The sequence below is a fragment of the Tenebrio molitor genome, chromosome 1, assembly GCF_963966145.1.
Source record: "Tenebrio molitor chromosome 1, icTenMoli1.1, whole genome shotgun sequence".
Taxonomy (NCBI): Eukaryota; Metazoa; Arthropoda; class Insecta; order Coleoptera; family Tenebrionidae; genus Tenebrio; species Tenebrio molitor.
This window is the reverse complement of record NC_091046.1, coordinates 26,025,504-26,034,498: the sequence shown is the minus strand read 5'-3', so window position 1 is coordinate 26,034,498 and position 8,995 is coordinate 26,025,504. Positions and strand designations below refer to the sequence as shown.

Sequence of the window (8,995 nt, the reverse complement as noted above, 5' to 3'; positions counted from 1 at the left end):
GATTCTGTGATAACCCTGTTAGGACATATTAATTAAAACAAAACGACAAGAAAAATTTTTTTGTACAATTTTGTACCTTTTTATATTCAGTTGAAGGATTTTTTAAAAATAATGTTAGTGCATTTTGCCACGATAATTTTCAAATTTGGGTCGGCGGTTGGCAATTGTTGCCGGTAGCTCAGTCTTGGGCGGGGTAAAGCTTCGGTTTCCTACAAAACGGTACCGTACAATAGCGGCCGTAATTTGACGGCAAATGACGTCACAAAAAAACGTACACGTGCTTGTAAATGCCAGTGGTTTCCTCCAGAGCGTTAGGGGCTGCCGCTACCGGGAAATTCTCCACCGTATTCTCAGAAGCGGCCGCTCTGTACGGTGGGATAGTTTCGGTTTCCTACAAAACGGTACCGTACAATAGCGGCCGTAATTTGACGGCAAATGACGTCATAAAAAAAAGTACACGTGCTTGTAAATGCCAGTGGTTTCCTCCAGAGCGTTAGGGGCTGCCGCTACCTGGAAATTCTCCACCGGATTCTCAGAAGCGGCCGCTCTACAACGGTGGGATATTACTAGCACGTTTTTGTCCGGTGCGGTCTGGGTGCGGTGTAGAAATTTTAGTGTTTGTGCGGTGCTCCAGTGTAGAAATTATACGGTTTAGCATTTCAAAATGGCTCAACAAAATAATTGGTCCAGTGAACAAGATGAAATTGTAATTGATTTTGTGAGGAATCATGAAGCTCTTTATAATGTAAAATCGGCGGATTACAGGAAAATGCAACTGAAGCAGAAATTATGGTATGAAGTTGGTGCAATTTTACATAAAACAGGTAAGAATTATTTATTATTTTATAATTACAAAGAAGTATTATACATTCTATTTCAATGTTCTCTACAGTAACGATTTTGCCATTCAATAGCGCCGGGTCCGTTGAAATAAAGTTTAAATTGATCGCGAATGTCAAGCGGTGTGTGTCGAGCACGTGCATTATTTTCAACAAGATGAATTAAATTTTGCGTTGGTAGAGGCATAGGCTCATCCAAAGCAGCTTGACGTGGAGCCAGCACCTTGGCTTCACGTAAGATATTGTGCAAAATGCAAGCACATGTAATTAATTTATCTGTTGTTTCGGGAGCAACAGCAATCGGTTGAAAAAAAATGCGAATATATGCGCATAAGATGCCGAAGCTGTTTTCTGTTGTACGCCTTGCTCGAGATAGACGGTAATTGTATACAGCTTTAGACTGATCATTTATCGATTGTCTCCTTGGAAAGGGTTTCATCAAATTTTCATGTAAAGCAAATGCTTCGTCTCCAAGGATGACATGTGGAAGAACAGTATTTGTTTGCGGAAGTGCTTGTGGAGGAGGGATGTTAAATTCGTTGTTCATAATTTTTGTTCCAAAATTGCTTCTGAGATATATCCCTGCATCTCCTTCCCGACCGTATGATCCAACGTCAATAGCAGCAAATTTTAAATCTGCATCGACGATTGCAAGCATGACAATAGAATAAAATTCCTTGTAGTTGAAGTACAGGGAACCACTGTTTTTGGGTGATTTTATTCGTATATGCTTGCCGTCTATCGCTCCTACACAATTAGGAAAATTCCAGCTGGATAAATATTTTTGGGAAATTTTCCGGAAATTATCCATTGATGGTGGGGGTATGACGACATTAAGCATTTTTGTGACCATGCTATTTGCCACCTGTCGTACTATAACTCCAATCCACGAATGACATATCCGAAATTGAAATGCCAATGATCTAAAGGATTCGCCGGTAGCCAAAAACCTAGAAAAAACAGTTGCTTTTAAGTTAAATGAAGGATAAAATTAAAAGGAGGCACTCGAACTGCGTACAGATTAGGAACAGGTAGTCAGGTCATTAGAAGGGTTGCTTCGTTCCACGTTGCCTCCTGTGGGTTTTGCCACAGGATGGCGACAAATAGACGTCCAGTGATGGGATTTAACCAATTGTTTGAGAATTCTACGTACCGAAAGTAGGTACTCGTACTTGTCGGCGGAATTATTGGAAGCAGCATCATAAACCAAATTGGACAAGCCGCCCCAACAACATTTTCGTGTTTTTATCAATGGTTACTTGACCATCTTTTCAATCCCTTTGGATACTGGGCGCAGTTTAGGTGTTTATAAAGGTCAGTTCAGGTACCTATAGTAAATTTCTTGAGCGCAGTTCGAGTGTTGGATTAAAGATCTAATAATGAGTTTTGTACGCAGTTCCGTTGCACCCAATAAAAATACATATTATGAAATGACTACTGAAATTAATAATTTTTTGTAATTTTAGATACTGATTGCAGTAAACGTTGGGCTTATATTAGGGACTACTATATTCGCAAGCGAGGGAAACCTGGTACTGGGTCAGCAGGCGTAGCTGCCAAAAAAAGATCAGAATTATTGTCCTTTTTAGATAGCTGCCCAAGTGGAAAACGAATGTACCTATGTTTACGACTTACAACATACAGCCATGCATTAAAGTAATTATTTTTAGTACTGTAAGTAATATTCCACGTGATGAAGGACCGCGTCAAGATTTGCACGAAGACATGAGCCAGATCGGCAGCCAAAATATGTCGCAAACAAGTCCTGTTGAAGAAACTTCGACAAGACATGAAGATGAGGATAGTTTCTCCCAGGACGTCTACCCGCGAGAATGTTCGTCAGAAATAATCAACACTACCAGCATTGCCAGCACCACTCCCCAAATGACCACGTTACGTTCGGCTAAAAAACGGAAATTAAGTTCCACAGCCGAGGCTCGACTCCAGTTGCTGCAAGACATTGCTCGTAGATCCCAACGTGTGCCAGAACCCCAAGACGAGACAGATTTATATTTCGCGTCAATGGCAAAGCTTGTAAAAAAACTACCTCTCCAAGAGCAGGTTAGGCTTAGGTTAGAAATTGGGAATTTGATTGGTAATGCAGAATTAGCATTTTATAGTCAAAATAATTATTTACGCTCTCCTGGACCATCCACGTCCACTGAAGAAAGCAATTAATGCTAATTTGATCCTAATTATTTTCTGATTTTCTTTGTTAAATGTTTGTTTTTTTTTTCAATGAATTGTATTATTAATTTCTTAACATACTTAATTCTTATTATTTAGTTCTTTATAACTAATTGATGTAAAGGTGGTTCTTTTTTTTTTTAGGCAGAATATAGCCTAAGGGAGTCCGTTTCGGCTCAGGGACGCGAGGGTCGCGGGTTCGATTCCGACCCAGGGCGAAATTGAAAAATGAAAAAAAAAAGCTATATTCTGTCTCGTGATTCGGAAGTCACGTTAAGCAATTGGTCCCGGTCTATTGAGTTGGTCATCATGCCCCTCATAGATTTGTAAACCAGTCCTAGACTGTGTAACAATTTTTTTTTTTTTTTTAAATTACTATTAATTTAACGTAAATACATAGTTTAGACATTGCAATTTCGTAGAAACATAATAATTTTGTTATTAGTTCTTACCTCAGAAAAATACAGAGTTTTTGTTCTGGAGAAATCGGCTTTTTTATTCGATTGCTTGGTTTTAAAGCAATATCTTCCTTTATAAAGTTCTAAACGTAATGGAATAATTCTGGTGATAAACGGAAATATTCTTTGAATTTGGTATCATTTGGTACCAGATGACGGACAATCAGAATTTCGTAGGCACCCTCCGTCTCTCGCTTCTTATAAATATCACATTCTTGTGCTCGAGTTTCTTCCTCGGATGATTCTTCGTCCTCGAGACAAACTAGGATAGCCAGATCTAAATCATCCATCTTGGAAAACACCACAATTTTCACTTTTCACTGTATATTGATGTTCACTGGAGAGCGGCCGTATTTTACTGTACCGTGCGCTACCGTGGTCGTCCTTACTTTACAATAAAATTCACCGTTAAAGCGGCCGTATTTGGCCGTTCTTTACTCCACCGTCAAATTACGGCCGCTATTGTACGGTACCGTTTTGTAGGAAACCGAAGCTTAAGGGAACGAATCAGCCCGACCCGAATGACGAGAGAGTAAGGGCGCCAGGATCCTCCGGCACTGATGCTTCGGGAGTATCCGGATCCGATGATGCTCCGGGGCCGATACCCGAAATGAAACACACGTGTCCCAGTTGACCAATTTAATTAAATTATATTCCCTGGTACAGTGAAGTACCGTATGTTTCAAAAAATTTCTGGTCAAGTAGGTTCTGAAAAACAAAAGCATTAAAAACGTATGGCGTAATTTGAATATTCAGCTGTTACTGAATCTTCAAGATCCTTTCGAACAATTCTTTCACAAGTTGACACTGATAACTGAGTCTGCTGCGACAGTTTTCTGAGAGATAATTGAGGTTCGTCTTCCACGATTCACAGTCTCAATATTTTCCTCAGTACGAACTTTGGGTCGAGCACTTCTGCTGAACACTGTCACTTTCTCGAAATGTGTGAAGTGTGTGACCATTGGAAAAATAAAGTCCAATCATGAATATCTGTTGTTCAGGAGTGAAAATCATTCTCATAGATAACATTTTGCGAACAAAATTATTACGGCAATCAATGACGTTTTTGACAGTTCAGTTATTATTTGACAAGCTGCGCCATACGTTTTTAATGCTTTTGTTTTGCAGGATGAGTGAAAATAATTTGTACAATTGATTTTTGATGAAAAATAAATTATTGTTCGATGTGGGTGGCCAAAGCCAAATATATTCCAGTATGAATGTTAATATCCAACACGGGTCCAGCAGCTATTAATATGACTCGCAATAATTGCACTATAAATTATAATTTTCACAAATAAGTCTTGTTTGTTGTAAAATAAATAAAAAACGAATTGAATGAGATCGTTGAATTCTAACCTCAAAACTTTTATTTTGATTTTCAACTTTTAACATTACGTTATGCAACCAGTAAAAAGAGCCAGTAAAACACATCGAACGAAAGATGTCAAAATATTGGTTTCAATCGTTCTATTATTATCTACTAGTAGTAGATAATACAGTGTGGAATAATGATTTACAGCTAGTTACCTTTGGAATTTTCCTTTACCGCTCTTTTTAAGTGCCGAACTATTAGTTCTGTCAATAAATGTTATCAATCGAATTGACAGTTGTTACAATTTACTAAATGAATTAACAAACGTTGGTGGCCACTTTCCACACTAGCTGTGACTTGCTTTTGTTAGCTCCTTTTTAATTTCAATCTCTACTTTGCATTCATATCATCCCTTCACAATAAATCACATTTGGAATTTTGGAATATTTTGAGGTTAGGCTTTCTTTTTTTTGTAGAGCGGCATTTCGTATTTTTACAAGGGTAATGCAAAGGTAACTAGATGTAAATCATTTTATTCCACACTGTAGTATATCATGTTATGAGGAGCAAAAATGAAGTTTTATGTGCTGCAGCCAAAGCACATAAAACCATTTTTGCTCCGAATAACATATACTATTTTTTCTTCAAACCTTCATAACAAATTATTTAAGACATGTTAAGAAACCAGGTAGGAATTTCAAATGATTTAGCTAGTTTACTTTACTGCCGCTCATCAGCGGAGATAATAACTTCACGGACGCCCTCAGCGGAGGTAATAACTTCATCTGCCGCTCTCAGCGGAGATAATAACTTTATCTGCCGCTCGTCAGCTCGTTAGATGCCATGACAATGAAGGGGCTGCATTATCAATGCAGCAGGATAATGTCATAATTTACGGACGTTTGAAGAAAAAAGCATTTATATACATGGCCTGTTAAACGCACTTGAATATTCGTTTGTTACACGAGCGTGCAAAATTGTGGCTAGAAGGCAAAAAGGCTGGTAAAGGCAGCTGCATTTTTGTATATTAAAAGGTAAACGTGTAGTTAACATTAAGAAATTAGTTTGACCGTGGGATTACGTGAGACTTTTGACTTACGAGTAGCATCACATTTATCACAATTATCTAACGCGCGCTCGCGTTTAGTTACTGAACAGTGAATCGGTAATAACAAAATCAGTTCGGGTTAAAGGTTTTTTTTTGTTACATAACATTATTCTACTTAACTTTAGGAAAAGAATCCATTTTACACGAAGTTCAAACACTATTAATTAACAATTGAACGCTGTTTTTAAAACGTAATCTTTTTACGCGGCTAGGACACGAAATGCTGGGTGCTCGACGCTCACTTTCCAAATGGAATATAATAATAGAAACCCCAAATATTTGCACTGGTCAAAAGCTCTGAAAGATTCTAGGGGGGGCATTACATACAGGGCAAGTCACATAAGGTTTATTTCTGAATTTATTTTGTACGCAACCAAGAATACTAATTACGCTGACCACTTGATACCATTTATAATGTGATTTTATTTAGTAATCCACGTAGGTATGTAATTTGGCTAAAAATGTCAAAATGACAGTTGATGAATTTAATTTTTGATTTCATTAATCAGAACAGGAAAACGTCATTGTGACATTTTTAGCCAAATTACATACCTACGTTGATTACTAAATTAAATCAGATTATAAATGGTATCAAGTAGTCAGCGTAATTAGTATTTTTGGTTGCGTACAAAATAAATTCAGAAATAAGCCTTATGTGACTTGCCCTGTATATTCCATAAGTAAAAAGTTCCTAAATGGGAATTTTTTTTGGAGACCTGTGACCAGGTTTTCGGGATTTCAGCCCACTGTGCGACGCCCAAATCGGGAATATTTTCAGTAACCCACGAAATGGGAACGCACGAAACAGTCCTAATTCATATATCCAAGCCCTTGAAAGAAGTGGAAGGGCATACAGCCCACATGCTTACCCAGTGACTGAGAAATAATAATACAGGATTATTCACGTAAGATAACGAACCGGACCAGATAAAATGCAATCCAAAATACGACTTATAATGCTATCTCGATCCCTATTACATTATCATAATGCACATAAAACATAGCTTTTAACGTCAGCCTAATGAATGTCAAGTTCTGACAGAAAAATACCTCTCTCAACAAAGTATGATTTAATAACAATACGTGCGTACAGACATGCAACAGAACATCGTAAGATAACATCGTCGCGTAACAATTTTTTGTTGCCCGTCGAAGATACAAAGTAAATGTCCAAGCTGAATGTCAAGCCTCGTACTATTGCGGGCAAAAAAAGTGGGACATCAACGTCATTGTCTTGACTTTTAATGTGAAATAACCCTTATCTGATTCTAATTGATTGACGTTGTCATTAAGTATTGTAGGTTGTAGGGAATGATTGTAAGTAGGCACGTAGTGAATATTTATTTAATGCAAAGTCCCAATCAAAATCTACCTTTATCAAAAGAAGAGGACATTTGGAAAAGGAAAATAGGAGTACAAAATAAATTTTTACACTGTCAGCTTGAATACTGTCAAAAAAAAAGAGAGTGTGTCGTAAAGACGCACGATAGAAGTGAAACTTTTGTACGGGGTCATCAAGAAGGACTGTTTAAGTTGGTAATGCTGAATTTTATTTTCAAATGGTACAACTGGAGTAACTTCCGGTTGTTGACGGCTTCACACTGACAGCCGCATCAGTGACAAGTCAAATTTGACATTTCCAATTAAATTAAACATGCTGGTGAATCGTTCAAGAGAAGAGTTAATTTATGTTTAGAGCACTTCGAGAATTTCCTTTAGTTAATTTTTAGATTATTATTCCAAATTCCAACTTTGATTTCTTTTTGCCGTTAATTTTTACTTTTATAACCTACCATTTTGTCGTTATTAATGCTACGTCAGATATCTGTCAAATAGACCCACAAAACATATCCAGTTGCAGTGTTGTAAATATCCGAATAAAAAAAATGTTCTTAATTGTATTGCCAACTTAAACAGTCCTTCTTGATCACCCGGTATTACAGGGAAATCAGAATATTGTAAATTATCACTGATAGATGCAAGAGGAGGTGGCTGAGCCGAGGTGCTAGTTGCTGGTTCCTTGTCTTTATTATTTACACCGTTTTTTTCACATTCTGAACTGTCACTTCACTCGCAAGTTTTCTTTTCATATTCTGAACTGGCACTTCACTCGTACGTTTTCTCTCACGCCACGCTCTTGTTCTTTCTACGCCTGACTTAGGAATATTTACAACAAAATTGTATATTTTAACGATAACACTAAACAATATCGAGATGCGGATAGACAATGTTGAGTGCAGTGTCAAAAAACGTGCTGACACGTGTTCCGCAACAAATCAACGGAAAACCTGTACTTTCAAAACCACAGCCGCTTATAAAGTGGGCCAAGTCAAGACATAAGCCATCCTACATCGTTTGCTTTGAATCGACATCACATTATTACAAGGTAAAGCAAAACACAGCTAATTATTTGGCCCCTTTTTACTGGCGATTTTCGCCGGCCACTGATAACGGTGCGTCGTGCGGTGCATGCAAAACGTGCCCGCTATAGGCAACCAACGATGCCGATTCCGATAACGCCAAAAAATGAATTCAACCCATAACATGGACAACCCCCAAACTGAGCAACCCCCAACAATGAGCAACACCAAATCTCCGAAAAAAGAACAAGCCATTATCTTAGCAGTAACCGCCGACCTGAAACTGGTAGACTATGTAAGGCCAATCGCAAACATCGTAGGAGCAAAACACATCATTTTCGCATCCCGAATATCGAATAACCGAATCTGCATATACCTAGACAGCGTAGAACTGGTAGACAGCTTAATTGCACAATACAAATCAGTCCAAATTAACGAATATGAGGTAAACATCAGGCGTCTTATCACTCCCTCGCAGCGCATTATTCTGTCAAATGTGTGCCCGTCGATACCGAACGAAGTACTCATAAATGAAATCAAACGCATCGGTTACACGACCCTCTCACCTATGACACATCTTCGAGCAGGAATTCGGGATGAAGAGCTCACCCACATCCTAAGCTTCAAGCGGCAGATATTTGTGCAGCCCAACGATACAATTACTCTACCATCTTCCCTAGTCATCAAATTTGAGGATACAAATTATAGGATATTTTTCTCAAATGACT

At 38.1% G+C, this 8,995-nt stretch overlaps 1 long non-coding RNA gene across 1 annotated transcript; it reads left to right on the top strand.

The window, feature by feature from the left end:
• Positions 1 to 217: 217 nt before the first annotated feature.
• Positions 218 to 2,710, top strand: LOC138122138 (uncharacterized). Its single transcript, XR_011156359.1, has 3 exons — positions 218 to 824; positions 2,306 to 2,453; positions 2,510 to 2,710. It is a non-coding gene; the product is annotated as an uncharacterized lncRNA (long non-coding RNA).
• The last annotated feature ends 6,285 nt before the right edge of the window (positions 2,711 to 8,995 follow it).